General features: G+C 41.8%; 1 long non-coding RNA gene across 1 annotated transcript; it reads left to right on the top strand.

The window, feature by feature from the left end:
- Positions 1 to 1,348: 1,348 nt before the first annotated feature.
- Positions 1,349 to 7,751, top strand: LOC108954984. The gene is made up of 2 exons (XR_001981050.2): positions 1,349 to 1,574; positions 2,985 to 7,751. It is a non-coding gene; the product is annotated as an uncharacterized LOC108954984 (long non-coding RNA).
- The last annotated feature ends 5,810 nt before the right edge of the window (positions 7,752 to 13,561 follow it).

The following is a 13,561-nucleotide window of genomic DNA, read 5'->3' as shown; positions in this document are numbered from 1 at the left end:
CGCATCCTAAGTCGACTTGGATTGAACGAACGACTAGGCACACTAAGTGAGGATCTCCTTGAGGACACAATTGGGCTCCACACACTTCCGCTAGTAGAAGTGATCCCAAGGGTTATTAAAGTCCTACTCCAGTGTGTTGTACTTGCTAGTGTTGATAGTGTCATGAAAGACAATTACAATCATAGGATGATCACCTTATCGTGCCACATCTCCCGATGGATCTAGTAGCTTAGCACTTTTCGCGCGAGATGCAAAATCCGTAAGACTAGAGTTAACACAGAAGATTCGGACCAAGTGAAGATGAGAGGAGAGTGATGTCTCAATGACGGTGGGTCAAGGCCACGAGGAGGTGGAGCGAGTGAATGACGCAGTCAATGGAACGTTTGGGGTCGAGTGCACAATGGAGGATGTAGGTGGAGAAGGCAAGGAAGAAGAGGATGACGAACAAGCAAGAAAGAGAATAAGGTCAAATTGGGCTGCACATTTAACTTGAATGATCATTTTGGCACAATCTATTAAAAATGGGTATCACAAAAGATAATATGGTCAAAATATTGTAACGATGAGTGGATTAACCACATAATGAGTGGAAAAAGTGCGACCCCAATTTTAATAAGACGGAGAAAAAGAACGAGAGAAGAATTGTAAATTTCCTCATCAGAATATAAGGATGAAGTTGGTTATTACATTGTAAAGGATGATTAACACAGTGTAAGGCAAGAATTCCTCATTATTGCTATGCTAATTTGCACCATTGAAACCAATTAAAAACAATATTGAATGAGGCAAGCGAATAGAAGAATGAGAAATCCTAATTGGAAGCAAGATAAATGGCAAGGGTAAGAAAAATTACTCATTACAAGAACGATAGTAGTCTGGGCACTCCAGGCTAATATAAATCATCTATTTTACACAAGAAGAGGATAGCAAGGTTGCAGAGCGATCTCATCAAAGGTGGTCATGATAAGGCGACCGAACCGCCCCAAAATTGTCCGCCTACGCAATCTCTCCTTGACTTGGAACAGTCCCGTGACATGATCGATCGCCCAACGACGACGAAGGTCGAAATCAGGAATTGGGTACATCGCAGTACAATGAACCGATCGAGTTTGTCTGTACCTTTCGGTCCAAAACCATCCAATGGGGAGTGCAGATCCACCCCCCTGAAGCACCAATCAAGCGTGAGATCACTGTGTACGTGGACAAATCGTCATCATTTGATCGTCCACCATGTACCCCTGTCTGGACCCACCAGTCGGATACAGACAGAGGGGGGATGAAAATGGGGGGTGCCCGGAATTTCTAAAGGCGCGTTTGAAAGGTAGGATCAACGTCAACATCAACGTCAACGTCGTGATTAAGTACGGGCAAGCGAAGGACTGTTGATTTTTCTTCGTTAATACCCGCTAATTGGCGACGAAAGGGATTCTCAGTTATCATCTTATCTTTCGGAGTTTTGCCGAGAAGGGGTCTTGGGTTTTGCTTGAAAAAAGCTGTGGAACCGAGGGACTGCTGAGATTCGCAAAAGGGTTCGACCCTTTCTGGGTTTTCAAGGTCTGCGTATTCTCTAGAAGGTCTGGTTCTTTCTCGGGTCTCTCTCTTTGTAGCTGTAAATCGCTAAAGCTCGTTTCTTTTTCTCTTTATCTCTGTGTGTGTTTTCTTTTTGTGTGTTCGCTTGCTTTAACGTGTGGAATCTTGGGTTCTGGTTTTTTCCACTCAACTTCTACGGTTTCTTGGAATTAATGCTTGAATAAATTGATGGCCTTTGCAAGTTTTGGTAAATGTCAAGTTAGGTTAGGCAGAAGACGTGAACACTTTTAAGCCCTTTGTGCTGTTACCTTCATTTCTTCCTTTTCTTCTTGATCTGGTGCAAAAGTTGCTCGCATTTTGTGAGGAATTATCGCTTGTTGAAATGTAACCTGTCTTTTGGAATTCCTTTCCTCATTTGCTAGCTTTCCCGGGATCTTGGTCCCAACTATGGTTTCACTTGGGCTTTACTTTCTAGCTTTGATACCATGTAATATGCAGCAGCATATCAATTTTACAGCAAGTTCTTCCATGATTTCTTGTGCTCCATGGACGGAATGATTCCTTTTACTACATGGCTCGGTTGATTTGGCCAAAAAGAGAGAGAAACAAATCCTAAGTGGAAATGATATTCCTTACATGAAGATTCAATTCTTATCTGAACTTGAATATCTGGAATGCTTCGCCTTGATCACTAATCATGATCTGATCCGAGCATCCATTCTCTATTTTGGTTTTTCTTTTTGTTTCCTGCTAATTCAGAATTAGGTCATGTGATGTGTTTGAGGTTTTTTTCCTATGTCGCATAAAATTCTGAAGGATACTGAGGGTCTATTTCAAGTTGTAGTCTTTCTTACGACTTTGACATTAACCGAAAAAATGGCCACTAATCTACTTTCCGTGGCAACTAGGATTACAGTAGAATTTGTTTAAGTACTTGCACATATATAAATTCTTGGAAATAAAAGCTGACCACTGTGCCAATGATTACCAAAATAAGAGTGAGGACAAGACTTGGTTTATGTAGTCATTGATGGGTGGGCCGAGTGTGATATCAGATGTCTTTCTTAAAATTATTTCTGCTCACAAGTGTTTTTGGTGGTCATGTTTCGACTTGCATATCATTTGTGAGACCAAGGAATTCTGTCTTTGCACTCTTCATAAATGAGTGGGAAAGACATGAAGCATAGCACAAGTTTTGCTGAGTCTACTGATTGCTGTGGACATACTAGTCATTTCAAGTATACATAAACAATATTTCTTTCCTCTCAGTTGCTAATCATTGCATTTCAAAGTCCCATGGAGCTTTTAGATGGCTTCGTCCCCATAAGTGTCAATGATTCAGTAACGCTGTGAGAGTGTCTCCTACTACTGAAGGTTTCAGCTGTAGTACTATAAGATGCAAATGCTATTTGAAGACTCAACTCTGGACCAACACATATTGTTATTTGTTGCAGGATGCAGATTTTCTTCAATCTTTGGGAAACCATTACTTGACAACGAGAGAGAGCACGCTTGTCTGCGTTCATGCTAGTGCCGTGACGGTGTACATGCGTGCTCTCTACCGTTGTCATGCGATGGATGCCCAAAAACAAACTCTTCTCTGGAGCATTTGCTGCAAAAGGGTTATTCGGATGATGTTTATAGGGGATCTTCAGTCTCAACATGTAATTTGAAAGTGCATTTCCGATCTGTTTGGATAATCTCCATTAATCCTCCTAGCATTATAGAAACCTAGTTCACGACCTTTCATACTATAATGGCAATTACAAAGGTTTTAGTTCAAAGTTCTATATTAGTACATTTAGAAGGTTGATGCAGCCTAGGGTATTAGCATTTACTGGCAATTGAGTACTTTCTATAGTTCTTTTCACCCTCTGGTATGTTAGTTTCTCTTGCTTACATCTAGGCGAAGCTTTTTGAATGCATTTAGATAAATGCCAAGCTTTACACATTTAAAATAAGGGGAGAAAATTTGAGTAATTACCTCAAATCTTAATTTGAAGTTATATTATAATAATTGTTATACCTTCAGCTTCTGAATTGCATATTCCTGTTGTTTGTAGTGGATCTGAGACATGAATTAGTTCCCAAGCATTTGAAAGGACATCCATTACTAGATTTAAGTGAATAGCATAGGTCTATACCTCCTTTAAGAAGTGTGTTTCAGTGGTGTCTGTTCAACTTGATGTGAAGTTACTACCCAAGCTACAGCCACTTGATTAGTAAAACCTGTGGATGTGGTAGGACCTACTCTGGCATCTAAAAATCGGATCGTTTGATGCAAAGATGTTGGAAGTTGATGCCCTACCCATTTAGCCTGAGGTTTCTAGTCTCACATTTCACCACCAAGGCATCTTGACCGTGATTTATAGCCTATATGTTGTATTTTTCATTTTAGGTGGGTTGACTTTCTACTGGTCATTAGAGGTGGCTTGAAGCATGTTGAGATTTTAGGAACACAACAGAGAGAGAGAGAGAGAGAGAGAGAGCAGAAGAGGGATATACTCTTACTCAGAAGGAATATAGCTCTTTTATAGAGCATAGGGGCACTCATAAAACCCTAACTATCTTATGTATTATTGGCCTACCGACTTAATACTACCATTGTAATTAATGCATTTAGTACCTGGCTGGTTAAATGCTATGAGTAAAGGTATCAGAAAACCACTTTTAGGCGATTTGCCAGAAGAATGTAGGTGTTGTTACTTCATCACATGCACTACAATGCACCTATTGTCTTTTAATTTCCCTTGGCTTTGGTTGCCATAGGGATAGTTATTAAAATCGATTTTAGTTGATAAATTCAAACGAGACAACTTAAACATGATGCCAGAGAAGATGTTTTAAGCAATACTTGAGGACTTTGAACCCAATAGAAGGCACTTTTGAAACGGGTGCATGGTTTTTTTTTTTTTTTTTTAAGCATTAATTGTTATACGTAACTTATTCTTCTTAAAGTTAGGTTGCACACATAAGTATTAGGTTGCAATTTTCTTGTTGATCACTTTGTATAAGGTCTCATTTCTTATTAATAGTGGATGAAGTTATGAGTTAGTCAGGAGGAACTTTTCTGAAGCTATGTGTCTGTTAGTCCTTGTGGGAATTTTCCCTTATAACACCATGTTCATTATGGTGAAGACACTTGGTGGTTTTGGTGACCCTAGTTTGTTGATTTTGCAGATTTCTCATTGCAAAGATTGAACGTATTAGCTTTTATGTTCTTCCTTAATACAAACATCTGGTCTCTATTGCAACCAAAAAAAACAAAAACAAAAAAACAAAAAACAAAAAACAAAAAAACAAAACAAAACAAAACAAACATAAAAAAAGAAAGAGACTGTCTTTTCTTCAAAAATTTCTGGTAAAGCCCTGGGATTTACAACAGTCTGAGTCAAGTAGGATTGTCTTCACATTCTAAATGATATACATGATGCTGTTCGCTCTCGACTTCAGGCCTATTTTGTTGTATTTGCTATTATTTGCTGTACTTCAGGTTTAACAGCATAAATAGTGAATTATGTCCTAAGTGCTAGGTTTGTACTTTTACTGGTTGAGATGTGATGTTAGTGAATCTTCATGAGGATCACATATTCTCAATTCATTATAGTTGACATTGGAAGCATGGCTAAAATTGTGTCTTCATACCTAGCGTTACAAAGTTTGATAAAAAAGTCTTAAGTTGTTAAGTGGAAAAACTATGTATATAAGGAGTATTGAATCCCCATATTTAAGCGATGTGTGATGTTGAACACCTCCTGTAACATGCAAACCTAATTGAGAACGACACTTAGTAACGATTAGGGAGCCACTCACTAGAAATAAATTTAGAACGGAACATGCTGTCATTCCTTATTAGAAAGTCTAATTTAAAAGTTGAAGTTGTTAGACGAAGAGAGACTAGGAGTGAGCATGGTTCTAGGGTAAAACTTGGAACTTGAGAACCAAACTGTTGGGAACCTATCCGGTTCCTGGTTCAAAGATATATAGGATATATTCTAGGTTCCAAAAATTGGATAATTTGTTTCAACGAGTAAGTTTCAAGTTAAAGGTTGGTAGAACCTTGAACTTGTAACCTAGAATATGAAGCAGGTTTTTGTGTTTCTCTTATTCTACGTCTTCAAACAATCCTACAGTATTCCATAGTGTTTGATGATAAGTGTATAATCTGGAATTACTAATCTGAGCTTTTTTTTTCTGTGATTGAGACTTTTACTTTTTTATTATTTTATATTTTTTGTATATCGTAATGTAAGTTATGGTCAGTGAATTGTAGTAGCTAGTGGTGGTCATTAAAGGTGACAATATCCACAATCATTCAATTAATATTATAGGTAAAACCTTGATAGACTCTAGAATTGACCTCGGAACCTGTGATACAATAAGTTCTAGATTCCACGGTATGCAGGGTAGGTTCTAAGTTCCAGAAAATGAGGAACATGTTTCAATTAGTAGGGTCCAAGTTCCAGGTGAAACATGTACGGAACCTAGAACCGGAACATGTACGGAACCTAGAACCAGTCACTACTAAGGGAGACTAATATATATTAAGCTTGCTGAAACTCCATATTCTAGTGATGTGAGATACTTAAACACCTAGTATTTTGCTGAGAAATTATTACATCGTTTAATTAGATTTATACTTAGAGCTAATCAGTATAATCATGCTATATTAATGGGTGATCTGTTTGATGACTAAAAACTATTTCCTCATAACTTAGTTTTCCCTTTAGATGCCTCTCTTCTACCTTTGTTCTTTCTTTATCCCCACTTACATCTACTAGATTTAGAGTCTTAGCTTCTTCTCAATGACGTCAGTGTCATAATCCGGATCATCATGGTTTGTTTTAGTCCCTAATCCTAACTGAAGCAAAGGAACTTCATTTTTTTTTCTATCTTTTGTTTCAGCTCCATTCTATCCAGATTCCATTAAATGGAAGTTTGACCTGTTTTTGATAGTTTTAGGGCTGTTGGTTAAGGTTTTGTATCTTTAACTGTGACTGCTCTATAGGATTAGTTTATAGTCACATCTGTAAACGGTGTTTTCTGGGCAATGCTAGTATGGAACTATGTTCATAGGCCACAGCACTTTCTAATATCACATGCATGGTGCTGTGATCTGATGTGGGGCAAGGCTCGTATTTGCTTCAATTTGTTCTGTACAATCAATTTCATAGGCTGATGTTGGCAGTTGTTGCTTGTTTACCCTCTTGATCCATCCGATTACTTTTTGCCATGTGTCTTGATTGCTAATCTTTCTGTCTATAATCTAAGGCCCAAGGTTCATGTGGATCATATCCCAACTCTTATGTGAGCTTTACACTACGTGCATCTGTACTCTTTCCAAACGTACCAGTCAATCCATCTGATGTCAACCCTTGCAATTTATGATGTTGGTCCTTGTCTTTATCCACCGACAAATGACTCAACTGTGTTTGCAATGTTGTATTGATGTTTTTCTGTTCACTTTTAGTTTATGGATTGCTTTTTATGGAGGAAAGTGTTCAAAGGAGGTCTCAGAAAGCACCTGCAGTCTGGTCAATTACAGGGTTAATGCACTTGTGGTGGAGGCACTCATCACTAGCTCACGCAAGCGTTTCTTCAATCCTCATGGTCAACGCCTGGCGACGTCATTTACACCATTCGGTGCTTAAATCTTTGGAAAGCACTAGCTCATGCAGGGTTAATGTACTTTATAATTTTGTTAGGCACGACCTTGTCTTCTTAATCCTTTCTCCTTCCTCACTTGCATCAATCACGCATATCTATTGCAGAGATCTGTTTTGTGTAGGTATGTTTTGCTATCTGCAGGATAAGCCGTTCTCTGTCAGCTTCCTATTTTGATTAAGTACATGTTATGTGAGATTATCATGGTATGCATTCTTGATGGAGAAACTGGTTTCCAGTTAGCGGTGGTTCTTGTTAATGGCTGTCTGCTTTCGCATTCCAAGACGCACACTCGTGCTCCGGCAAGATATCGTCCCCAGTAATGGCCGAGATGATGATAATTCCAGTTGTAGACTACTGTTTTCAGAGTGCCTCTGGTGGTTGATGAAACCCGGCAGTCATCGGTTGATGAAAGCCTCGATATGTATTCGCACCGGGAATGCGATATCTACTACATGAGAGAGGGATGGAACTCGTACTTCAATTTTGACCCACGTTGAAGTCTTTTGAATGTAAATGCTTAAATCAAATTTTATCTAGTGATTCTTCTACTACTCTACCGACGAATGAGTCGCCAGCTTCGCCACGAAGTCATCGATGTTTCGATCAGAGCTACCACCTTCGCTGATCGACGCCTTTGCCGCCGCCATCCACCTCCTCGCGCTGTCCGCCATCTCCCTCCCTCTCTCCCCTCCTCCTAATACCTCCCTCACGCGCCTCTCCACCTCCTCCCTCCTGACAAGCCCTGCCTCATCGGCCTTAGCCCTAACCCCGACCCTCCACACGTCCTCCACGAACTTGGCATTCGTCCCCTGGTCCGTCCACTGCGGCATCGCCACCATCGGGACCCCCAGGCAGATCGCCTCGATCACTGAGTTGAGCCCACAGTGGGTGACAAAGCATCCGATGGAATCGTTTGTGAGTATCTCCAGTTGATCGCACCAGGGGAGGATGAGAGCTTCCTTGGAGGGGATCGAGTCCATGGGATCGCGAGGGAGCTTGTGCTGCTCGGATGATCGAACGACCCAGAGGAAGGGGTGGCCGGCAAGGGCAAGGCCGTGGGCAAGCTCGGAGAACTGGGAGGGGTCGAGTTCGGCAATGCTGCCGAAGGAGACAGAGACCACGGAATGGGGCGGGTGATGGCGGAGCCAGGTGAAGACGGTGGAGGTGGTGGTCGGGGTGAAGAGAGGTTGATACCGTAGGCGGCGTCATTGGGGGTGGCGCTTGTCCAGGTAGAGGGAGGGAAGGGTGGGGCCGATGGTCTTCAGCTGCCACAAGTTGGCGGACATCCAGTCAACCACCTAATTCCATTGGAGAGAAAGAAACAAGTGAGAGAGATGATGAGAACGGCAACATTTTTTTACGTTGAGATGAATAATTAATTTCCCAAATTAAATTAATTGTCTATGGGGTGTCCGGTATTCTTTCAAAAAAAAATAATAATAACATTTGTTCACTTGATTGTACTTAGAGGAGATCCGTTCCAGCCTGGACCCGATCCACTCGGGATCGGTTCCTAGTTTGTGAAACACGGAACTGACCTGTTTACTCTTAACTGAATCGGCTCCAAGCTCAACTTGGGATTGGGCCGGCCAGTTTTGAGTTTGTTCTGTTCATTCAAGAGTACTATGTATGTTCAAATTTAGCATTCTTAAATGCATGACAACTTCTGAAAGAAAGGACACAGTAATGAACAACGCACGGTAGTACAGGTGACAGATACGATTGTCCACAAATGCAAGTGCAACCATGTGCAGTGGCTATCTCTGTTATTTTTCCTCAAGGCACCGAGGAGTAGCAAATTTTTCTAGCAGAGACGGGCAACAGGGCAGAGAGAAAGAGTGAACTCTGAAGCAGTTCCTGCGGCAGCTATTATTGTTGCAGAGCTGATCAAGAACAGCAACATGAAGAAGATGCAGAGGTCGTTGGCAAGTGCCCTGAACTTTCGCCCACCATCCGCCATTCAAAAACAGCCAAGAGGAGTGGTTGGCAGAGTAAAATGGCTTCGCTTGCTAGGAAAAGGAGTAAAAAAGGCATCCAATGTCTGTCTTTTATATAAAGTTAAAAACCCACTAACATCCACTCATCACTTTGCAGTCCAGGTTTGTCCCGGTTCGGTCCCGGTGGATGAAACTGACTTTTCAAGACCAAGAACCGAGAATCGGACCAGAACGAGTCTGATAGGGTGGGTCGGTCAAGTTCCCAAGCAAATCCATGGGTATTTGAATCCAAGTATCTGGGAAATAGGGCTAAAGAGAGAGCCAAAAAAGGATCTTTTGCATATAATCCTACATAATTTGACCTTGAGACCAATGTACTCCCCCTAACTATGCCTATCAATATAAGGATCAAGTAAGGAGTGTCAGTTATATATGGTTTGTCTTGTTGGAATAATTAAATATTAAACAACACTTTTGTTTAACAGTTTAACAGTTTAAGCTTTTAGAACAGTTGACATTGATCCAACCAAATCTCACAAGGTATTAGAACTCGAGATCATGAATTCAAATCTTTTTAGATCTCATTTGTCTAATCTTTTTAGGTCTCATTAACCTCCCTAATTAAATATGTCAACGTTTGGTATTAGATGATACTAGATAAAAAAAAAGAGCAAACTAAGCATAAAGGAAATATTAGAATTCATCCGGTAGCTTAAACTTTTAGAATAATAAATATATCAATGTTTGGCACTAGGCAAAAAAAAGACCACATTAAACGTGAAGAGGAATGTTGGGATAATTAATTATTAAACTATGCTTCCTTTCACATGAACAATAAATTTGCACAAAGTGACGTATGTGCATGCACATGGATGTTGAATCAGATCCATGATGTACACTCGAACACCTCCGAGATTCGACAAGACATTTCATCGTGCAATTTAGATATGTGAACGTTGCCTTTCACGCCAATCATTAGTAAAATATTATGACATGAACTGTCCTAAATAATCGCGACACAGTAAACTGGTTCCTGTTCTGCTGCTAGACAGCTAGAAAACTGCAAGAAAAAGTTGCAGGTTCGACACGAATTACTGACGAGGATTGCTAACTGGACTGAGCCTATGATGAGAAGGCAGCAGCATAAGAATGTACGTATATATACCTCCTTCTCCAGCTCGTAGAAGGTGTCACAGAGCACGAAATCAGCTTCATCCACGTTCATGAACTGGTTGATCACCAGATCGTAAAAGGCAGGGTACGTCCCCAGCTTGCATACGAACGACGGCATCTCTGATGGCTCCAGAGGCGGCAGCCCCGGGACCTCAACACTGCCTCCCGAGAGCGGGAGCGGGAGCAAGCCACGCTGCACGTGGTAATATATGTTGTTGACCGCGCATGTCTGCGTGAAGAAAACCACTCCGAGCTTATCACACTGCTTGGCCACATCGAGCGCCCACGGGAGGAACCCATCGTAGATGACCGTGTCAACCGGTTGGCCCGAGCGGTCGAGCTTATGGATCAGCTCCGCCAGGCCCCTTGACCCGACGGTCTGGAAGCATGTCAGGTAGTCCTGGATGGATTTAGCCTCGGCGAGGCCGCCGAGGTCGTGGCCATCAGAGATGGTCTCGAGGTCAATGGACGAGGAGGGGTCGGCGTGCATGGATTTGGCGATGTGGACGGTGAGGGCGAGGGTGGCTTTGAGGCCTTTGGAGACGAGGCGCTTGGAGAATTGGAGCATGGGGTTATGTGGCCTTGGCCTGGGCAAGAGAGGACTAGTACGTGTGCTCGGTAGAGTTTGCTTGAAGACTCCATTGGCTCCCTTCGCTCTCTTTCTCTAGAGTTGTTCTCTTGAAGATGGGCCATGTATGTATGGGCTCTCCTAAGCAGCTAGTTATAACTCTTTTTTACTGTCCAGCGGCATGAGTACGGACGTCCATGAAATACCCTGTAAATCTCATGAACCTCTTCGTCTGCCTATGAAGGGGACTTTGACTCAAGATAGTTTACACGTAAAGGATCGAATTTAGACAAGTGAACTCAAGATTTTGAATTGAAAATCCCCGATACCGCCACGACCCATTCAATTCACCTGTGAAGGCTGACTCAGGATAATTTACATGCAAAGGGTCGAATCTGGATAAGTGATCTCAAGTTTTTGAATTGAAAATCCTCGATACCACCAATTGGGCCAATTCTCTGGGCGATGGAGACTTCATGGCAAAAGATTAAATTATACACCGCGAGATTGATTTTCAAAGGCCGAAACTTTGGTGGGGATCTTAGCAAGATCTTAACCGAATGACTTATTTTCCAAGGGACATGTGGCGTGTTGTTCATGGCACTGAATGAACTAGTGCCGGTTGAAGAAGGCGTGCATAGTATTGACAGAAAGGTATTGCATCACCAATGACAGTTCGTGAACACGCAGCCGCTGAGTGTAACGAGAAGGCTTCAAACATAGTCACTCAGGGTAGGCCGGCCCTAAATTTTATATGGAAACAAGGAGGGATGAATAAAAAATAATAAAAATGTTAAAGACAACTAAATTTTAGCATCCCATTTAATAATTTACTACACAGAAAATTAAAAATCGATCCCGGCCCCTAGCAAAAATAATAATTAAGTATAATATAGTCATTATGAGCACATTTCAATTAGTTGCATTCAATTGGATTGACGATGAATAGTTCTATTGAATAAACTGAGCCTCAGGCAAAGAGTGGTGGCCAAAATCCTAAATCCTATAGACAAGGGGCCCTAAGTAGCCTGATTTAAGCTGAATTCGGTTCATTAAAAAAAGTCTGATTAGAGAATGCCCTTAGGTTATTAGAGCCCATGAAGTTGTAAGGACGAAATTAAGCCCACAAGAGTGAATTAAACCAAAGTTAGCATTATAAATTTGCATCTATGCCTCATAACTCGGAATTCACAATTCTTAGCATTCAAAAAACACGAGATTGAGAGAGAGGTGAGAGAGCTACGGTCCCCCCCCCAACTTTCTCGGCTGTGGTTCCTTGTCACCGCAGACCGTGTTCAGGCCGGGTCCCTGCTGGCCGTGTTGGAAATATGGAAATTCCGATTCTGAATATCAGTAATTGATCCAATTAATCTATAATTAGCTTGGTAAAATAGGACATAGAATCATCATGTAAAATCAGTGTATATTTCCTTATTTTCTCTTTCCTATCTTATTTCCTCCCTCTAACATTATAAGTGGAGGATTATACATGTACAAGAAATAGACAGAAAACACGGAATTACACTTTTCCTCTCCATTCTACTTCACTTTCTTACATGGTATCAGAGCAAAGAATTCTGATATAGCTTCCGCAAATACCCTGAATTGCCTTCGGTAGTCTCTTCAATTGTTGTTGCGAATTTCTCTCTGCAAAACATATTGACACACCGGTTAGGAATTCATTCATTCAAATATCAAATATCATGCCCATAAATCAAAGCAACAAGTCTAGCAACAGTAACAATGACCAAGAGATGATCTCACCTATGGAGGAATTGTTCGACACCAACGACTTCCTGAGAATCTGGCCTCAGATTAGACTAATCAAACCCAGAATTTGCAACAACAACTCTCGGCTTCATTACCTGCACTTATTCAACCCTCTGCTACGATTCAAACCCAGGGACTATTCAACCCTCTGTTACGATTCAAACCTAGGGACCGATCCAATGGCCGCACATCAACTGGTACCCAGTTCATGGCCAATGGGCCGCTGGATCTAGCCACACATGGGCCCAACAAGGCTTACATGGAGAGGAAAATGTATCAAGCTCTGGAACTCGGCCCAAAGGACATGGGCCAACACAAGAAAACCAATTCGATGGTGGACCAAGGTGGACAGGACCCAGTTTCAGACCCAAATTCATTCCACCGGGTCTGGGGATGAATCCTTACGCGGTTCCCCAACCCAGTTTCCTGCCCTATGCGATTCCTTTCGCCAACGGCCGTCTTGAGCCCAACAATCCCCTCTACACATCGCCAGCCGATGAATCGAAGCTACAACTTATCAACATACAGCTCACCGGACCAGACAACTACAACACCTGGGCTTGAGACTTCCAATGAGCACTCGTAACAAAGGACAAGGACGGCTTCCTCGACAGAGCCATCCCTATCCGGCCGACGAACGGTTGCAACGCCTTTGGCCAAAATGCAATCAACTAGTTCGTACTTGGATTGGGAACTGTCTCGCTCCAAATGTTACGGTTGGGCTTCCACCAACCGAGGACTCAAGGACGATATGGGCGAGCATTCGAGAGATGTACGGGTGGCTTGATCCGGCAAAACTCTTCAGCATTACCCAAGCCATCTCGAAACTAAAGCAAGGGAACTTATCCATTGCCGCTTGCTTCAATCACCTATCAGCTCTCTAGAATGAGCTCGAAGTGGTCGAAGAACACCTCAA

The sequence above is a fragment of the Eucalyptus grandis genome, chromosome 8 (assembly GCF_016545825.1).
Source record: "Eucalyptus grandis isolate ANBG69807.140 chromosome 8, ASM1654582v1, whole genome shotgun sequence".
Classification (NCBI taxonomy): domain Eukaryota; kingdom Viridiplantae; phylum Streptophyta; class Magnoliopsida; order Myrtales; family Myrtaceae; genus Eucalyptus; species Eucalyptus grandis.
Note: the sequence above shows the minus strand (reverse complement) of the source record. Positions and strands in the feature narration are given on the sequence as shown.